Source organism: Hylaeus volcanicus, chromosome 1 (genome assembly GCF_026283585.1).
Source record: "Hylaeus volcanicus isolate JK05 chromosome 1, UHH_iyHylVolc1.0_haploid, whole genome shotgun sequence".
Lineage (NCBI taxonomy): Eukaryota > Metazoa > Arthropoda > Insecta > Hymenoptera > Colletidae > Hylaeus > Hylaeus volcanicus.
The window spans coordinates 23,209,971-23,217,308 of NC_071976.1; the positions used below are offsets into that span (position 1 = coordinate 23,209,971).

Consider the following 7,338-nt stretch of genomic DNA (forward strand, 5'->3'; position numbering starts at 1 on the left):
AAACCACGTCAGAATCAACAAATAACGAAACAGGATCTGGAGGACCACTTCATACCGATTAGTTCACATGGTGTCCTATTACCTCCAGCCGCCAAACGGTAGCGTGCACAATACATGTTACTGTAAGGCTGTTTGTGTTATTAGATTTAGATTGGCCGGCACGTGGCGGGCGGGTTGCGTGTCACGTGCCCTATTGCAAACGTTACATGGGTACAATACGAAACCATTTTTCTCGCAATATTGGCTCCCTTGCCCACTCCTGTGAAAACATACTCTTTCATCTGTGATTTGCCCACCCGCTATTATTTTCTGTAATCTATCAGCACATGTCGTGACTAATTGAAAAACCCCAAAAATCGGCCAACGCAATATCTACTTAACCGTAAACGAATGAATGTCGTAGATGAATGCATATTCCGAAGCTGAACTTCTTATACAGTGGGTGTAAAAAGTATTTGTACACCGAATGATTTCCAAACAAACTATGTGAAATCGTAGTTTATTAACTTCTTTTTGTATAATCAATGATATTCTACATATTCTTGGAAATCTCTCAAATAAATGCGGTACAAAAAAATTAGTTATTTATATAAGTTGCGAAACTAACAGGAAAAAATAATAAATCGACAGAAATATAGAAGCAATAAGTGAAATACACTGACTTGTTACTTTTAGTGTTAATACTACGTTTGCTTTCTTTGCAAAAACAATGTCGATATTGTTTGTATTCCGTGATATTTATTTTTTACGTTGCTATGGCTTTCACCAGCATCAAAATATGTATATTGACGTGGTGGTGCGTGCGCCCTTCACGTCACAGCGATGTCAGGCTAGAATTTGAGTCGGGTGTCAAAGGGGATGAACCATCAGGGGCTGGCAGGGATAGGAGCAATCCGGTGATGCACCCTTGCCAGTTTGCCGCAATAAGATCTGCTCTTTCGACGAGTCGACTCCATTCGAATTCTGTTTGTGAACCCTAGTGACGCTACCCTTCTGCATTGTCCTGTTATCGATGTAAAAGAATATTACCATCTGCTGATTACCGTTAATCCTCATTCAAGGCTATTGGGTTTCCTTCGCTCTCAGCAATCCTCAGCATCAGACAATTACAGATATCTTATATGTATACATACTAGTACATTATTTATCTCTTATATACCAGCAGACTATCGAAGAGAACAACTGATCCTAAGAGGATAAAAAAATTGCAATTAAACGTTGCGACGCTGATTGCAGCCTATCATAAATAAAATAAAGATTAATAGTACAAGTATAAATAGACATATTTGTTTGTAAAGGATTTTCTAGGCGGAGTTGTCTTAATAACAAACTACGCCTGTTAGTGTAATCAGTCAAAATTTAAACATTCAAAATGACGAATCACATATGGCGCACCAAAATGGGAAAAGTGATTCGATTTGGATGAAATTTTTGGTATACAGATTCTATATCTGAACTCGAAATTTGAAAATCAATAGCGCGAACTTAATAGTAAGATCTGTAATTGAATAAAAATTCAAGAATTTCAATATGGCAGGGTGTCGCCTTTATCGTTACGCGTTTCACTTTGAGAAACTATACTCCATGAGTAGGACAATTTTTGTCTAAATAAAATCATTATTAATGTCAATGAGACGAATTTAGCGGAAATTATTCTATACGCAAGGGATTAAAAATAATTTTGTTAACAATTCTATTTTTATCCTACCAGTAGCGCCAGTAGTATAATCTAACACAAAAACTTCTGGATGAGCATATTCTAATGTAGGTAACTGTTTACCAACTGAAGCTTGGTAGGAATCTGTAAGGATCTACAGAATGTCCTAAATGAGGGGCAGCACCATCCAAGCCATGGGTAGTGTCAGTTTCTGCGGAATTTCCGATACTGTATGTAGATATAAAAGCTGAAGAAGTAACAGATGAAACAATAACACTATATTAAAACTATATTAAAAATGTAAATATGTACCGACATTTATCTTTTATTTAAAGTAATAAAGTAGAATAAAGTAAAAATAAAGGTATTCTATATATTTTAGAGAAAAAAGATTATTGAAAATGGTAATACATGCCGACTTTGGTCTTTTATTTAAAGTAACGACCAAAAATAGAAAAATATATTTTTGTTGTATAATGAGTACTAAGAATATTGAATTTATTATTTAGGATTAATTATTAGAGTAGTGTGTGAAATTGAGTATGTATAGTATTGATTTTTCGATATTACATACAGATAGCAACACAAAGAACGGTATCAACACGAAGCCAGGTTGGCCGAGCGGTCTAAGGCGCCAGACTTAAGTTCTGGTTCCCAATTGGGAGCGTGGGTTCGAACCCCACACCTGGCAAATAATTTTTTTTTTCTTTAAAATGATGCAGACGAAAATAATTCAATAGCGATTTATTAAATGATCATGCAATCATCGCGTTCAAATAACAAACATTATAATTATAATTTTTATTAAGAATATGTTTCAATAGATATAAATCCGGGTTACTCCACGCAAAATCAAACACTAAATAGAGCAGTATTTCAGACTTTGTACAATTTGAAGTATGTTGAAGTCTTAAGTGATACTTGAACATATCTAAAAGGATTTATCGAAATTTCAGAAAATATGCATGTTACAGGTGTTTGAAAATCAGTTTTTTTTTATATAGCTTATACATAATGAACTACATAATGAAGTACCAACTAGCAATTGTGCCGATCAAAAGAAATTGTTTTCACTAATTATTTTACAATTTTTTTAAACAAATGAATAATTTTTATAGCGGTCATGGTTTAAAAAATCTGAAGAAAATTGAAAATATTGTCTCGTTTGTGGCCTTTTAAGAAGCAATTGTCAAAAATAGTGTTAATAATTAATGTAACTATTTCTATGAATCGGTCGAAAATGACTACATAGAAATGTTAGGTGGACCGAGCACTTGCGAGAAATGCATGTTTCTCTAGTTGTGAGGACAGGAGGTGCCACTCACATGCTGATATTGTTGGTGATGTTGCTCACCTATTGAAAAATGTCAAGTGACGAAAATGACCGTGACCTTGACCACCGCGGGGCATGGATTACTCTAGAATTCATTGATTTAAAACAACCAAAATGAGTTTATAGCACTGGTTGATAAAAAGAGTCGATTGATGAGTGTATAAATAGAATGGTACATCATAGCCAGACTGTTCGCTCGAGAGGTGCTGCCACCTTATGATAACAGGCGTGCAATCAACTAATGCGCGATAAGAGTGATCGATCACATCGTCGTTGTGAATTAATCAACCGAAAGGCGCTACTTTTCAAGACCTTAAATTAAAGAGATTATATTATTATTACACTTTTACTTTACTTCGCCATAATTGTTACGATGCACTTTGGTTTACCGATTTCCATTCTTCATCAACCGCGAGTGAAATACTGTAAGATAAATGTTTTCCGAAATCCAGTATACGAATCGAATGACATTACACGAATTTAGATTCACTTTCGTGCGTTAATTATACGCAGTTACCGAGTAAGTACAACGAATCCCCATGTCAGCTGGCCCGCGAACACGTTCCGCATATTTACTGTACCGTTAATACGAATTAAAGTTGGCAAAAGTTGGCGCAACCAGCCGGAGAATTTAGTTGGCCTAGCTTCCTGCGCTGCCCGAAATTCTGGCTTCTAAACTTCAACGAGTTAGGTAGTTGTTACGCGTTAAAGTCCAGCCGTATTGTTATATTTTACGTGTTTGCACGGTTTCAGTTGTCAAAACGTAGGGACTAAAATTCTCGTTGGTTCAAATTTCAGTCGAAATTAGAATCACACATTCCGTGCACATTGCCAGAATTTTGTAGGACTAATTATATCAACTTTTCAATCTTGCTTGTTTTCACAGATGCGATGCTTGGAGTAATAGTATTGGCATAATTGTGTTTGTAATGCCGAACATGAACTACGAACGCTTCTACAGACACAGAATAACATTCTAGAAAATCACCCACCCTTGCCGCGGGAGTAATGACTTCATTTACCCAAACACGCCATCGGTGAAGTGTTTGTAACTGCATAACGATCGTAAGCGATAGCAGGGTACCTTATGTAAAGCTTAATGGAAACGTTCTTTGTTACCGAACGCGATACAGCTCTTCAACTTTCAAGTCGCAACACGTGACCGACGCGAACAGCTCTTCAACTTTCAAGTCGCATCATGTGACCGACGCGGTTGCGCAACCTACAAAATTGCACGTTAGCGAAGAAAGCGACTTTCATTGCGTTCGTCTCGCGCCGCGGCAGTTAGAAACGCTTCATGAACGTGATTCGTTGGTTTCGGAGTTGCTGATTCTTCGCGACAGCGGTTGCACCGCTTGCGAAGCGTGCAATTTACATGGAATCACCGAGAAGGTCTGCGAAGTTGCCAGAATCAGATTCGAGTGGAGCTCTGCGTCAGACGGAGTCATTCACTCGAAACCCTTAGAATTTTTATGCTACGAGGCTTTCAGCTGTTAATGGAAATTGAAGTCTTGGATACAATTATCCGAAGTGCATTTCCTACTGCTCTATTATACGCTTCATAATTCAGCTGCGTTTGCACTTGTGTGTTCTCTGAAAGTTAAGGGACTATTATCGTACGCGGGAAAGATGAAAAGATTTTTTTTAAGAATTTTTATTTCACATAGCAAATAATTGTTTAGTGTCGATGTTTTCATACATAATAGTAGAGTAGTTGTCACTAAAAGAAATATTTTTGTTCTTTACTCTGACTAATTTTTTGCGCTGATATAGTCACATGAAATTTGACTATGTCTACTATTATATATAAAAACGTAAACATTTCACAATTATTTATTATGCAAATTGAAAATTTCTAAAAAATATATTATTGTCTGGCGAGCGAAAGATAATAGCCTTATAAATCTACTCCTGACTATACAACTTCTGACTATTGAGTGCCAGGAATCTTCACTGTTCTTCTGTATTGGATATACTACAAGTTTCCTGGGTGAATCCAGTTCTCTAACCAGTTTCTGGACCACTTTCCTAATGGGTATTGTAATCAATTCTCTGGTGAGTGTCTTGGCCACTTCTGCGATAAATCCATTTACTAGTTTTCTAGTCAGTTTTCTGACTGCTTTTCCAGCAAGTTTTTTTATCACTACCTAATTGGTGTTCCGACTAGTAAGCTGATAGTCGAATCAGACTTTTCGCTAGTCTTCTGAATAGATAATAACTCTGATTAATAAGGGGGAGTTACCTTCCAGGATATGATATAGTTAACAGTTAATTTATGCGATCAGTCTTCTGATTGAAACTGTCATATTTGCATTTTGACTAGGTCTCTAAGTAGCTTTCTCTCTATTTCTCTAATTGTCCGCCTGACTAGTTCCTTGATCAGGTTTTCGACCAGTGTCTTCGTCGCTCGTCCGACCAGTTACCTAATCTATCCGATGAGTTGTTTAATTAATTATTCAAATAACTGAAATTCTCCTGTACTTGCGGAGCCGGTATCTATTTAATAAAGTCAACGGTATACCATTTTTAACCGACTTCGAAAAGGAGGAGGTTACTCAATTCGACATGTATATATTTTTTTTTTTTTTTAATGTCTGTTCACCGATTACGCTGATATGGCTTGACCAATCGGAATGAATCGTGTTGCATCCTGTAGAGCATGTTCCCCAGGTGATCCTGCTGTCAAGACTTTTTGCGATTTGTCATTTTTTACCCGTCTTTTTACCAAAAAACCGTGATTTTTAGGTACGTTGCCGATTACGTCGAGATGGCTTGATGAATCGGAGTGAAACCTCTTGCATCTTGTCGGATATTTCTTCCAGTTGGTCGCGTAAAAGAAACATTTTGTGATTTGTCATTTTTTACCCCCTTTTTTTTTTAAACAGAAACATTTTGTCTTGCTTCTTACTCCGAGACGGATGGACCAATCAGATTGAAACTTCTTGCATCTGGAAGAGCATTTGCCATTTGGTCCCATAACAAAACATTTGTCCTGGTCTTATTTTTTACCACTTTATATCACTTTTTATCGCAAAAAGCGTACTATGAAACCCCTTACATTTTGCTGCCAGAGAGGTTTTCGCAATGATCACAGATGCAAAAATTTATGAATTTCTGTATTGTTTATAACTATTGTTATCGCAAAATTCCTATTATATGATGTAACTCGATGAGGAAATTACCGAGCGCGATGGAACCTTCCGCATTTCATAATAGATGAATTCGTGATGTTCCCATTTGCACAAATTTATGGACACTTTTATTGTTTAAAATCATTGTTGGTGCAAAATTGTTATGCTCTGGTGTAGCACGACAAGGAATTTACCAAACGCAATCAATCCTTTCACATGTATTTGCACATGTATTCCTGATAATCCCATTTGCAATTATACAGGGTGTCCAAAAAATGTTGGATGTCCATGAATAGAGTGTTTCGGGGGCTTGCGGGGGGGGGGGGGATTTGTAAAAATTTTTTCTTAAATGTGAAAATGTTGTTCGAGGCTTCGTTAAGGAGATATTGACAGAAACCCCCGACCAATCAGAGCGCGAGTATGGCGATGGAGCGCCTGCGGGACCTATGCTACCGCAGGCGCTCCACCGTCATACTCGCGCTCTGATTGGTTGGGAGTTCCTGTTTCTGGAAGATATCCTTAACAAAGCCTCGAGCAACATTTTCGCTAAGGACAAATTGTTTAAACCCCCCCTCTCCCGCGGAACAAGCCTTTTCAAGGACCTCCAACGTTTTTGGGTCATCCTGTATATTCCTCATAACTGGTGTCATTGCATGAAACCTATTGGTTATAGATTGCCACTAAAAAGAGTGAAATAAAATAATTTTTTGGAAAAAAAATTTAACCGACTTCAAAAAAGGTACAGTGAAAAGTATGAAATAGTTTCTAGTTAATTTATATGAATACGCACTAGCTCTAGATATAATTGTTTAAAAGGATGGGAAAATGCAATGAAAAGCATGAAATAATTTCTAGTTAATGTATATAAATCTGCATTATCGACAGAGCACTCCACATTACCGACAGAGCAACCTGCATTATCGGCCGAGCACTCTACATTACCGACAGAGTAATCTGCATTACCGACAGAGTAGTATGCATTACCAACAGAGTAATCTGCATTACCGACAGAGTAATCTGCATTACCGACCGAGCACTCTGCATTACCGACCGAGCACTCTACATTACCGACCGAGCACCCTACATTACCGACAGAGCAATCTGCATTACCGACAGCGTGATCTGGCGTATCGGCCGATCACCCTACATTACCGACCGAGCGCTCTGCATTACCGACCGAGCACTCTGCATTACCGACAGAGTAATCTGCATTACCG

General features: G+C 37.6%; 1 non-coding gene across 1 annotated transcript; it reads left to right on the top strand.

Annotated features, from left to right (window-relative positions):
• Positions 1-2,264: 2,264 nt before the first annotated feature.
• Positions 2,265-2,348, top strand: Trnal-uaa (transfer RNA leucine (anticodon UAA)). The gene has a single exon. It is a non-coding gene; the product is annotated as a tRNA-Leu (tRNA).
• Positions 2,349-7,338: the final 4,990 nt, after the last annotated feature.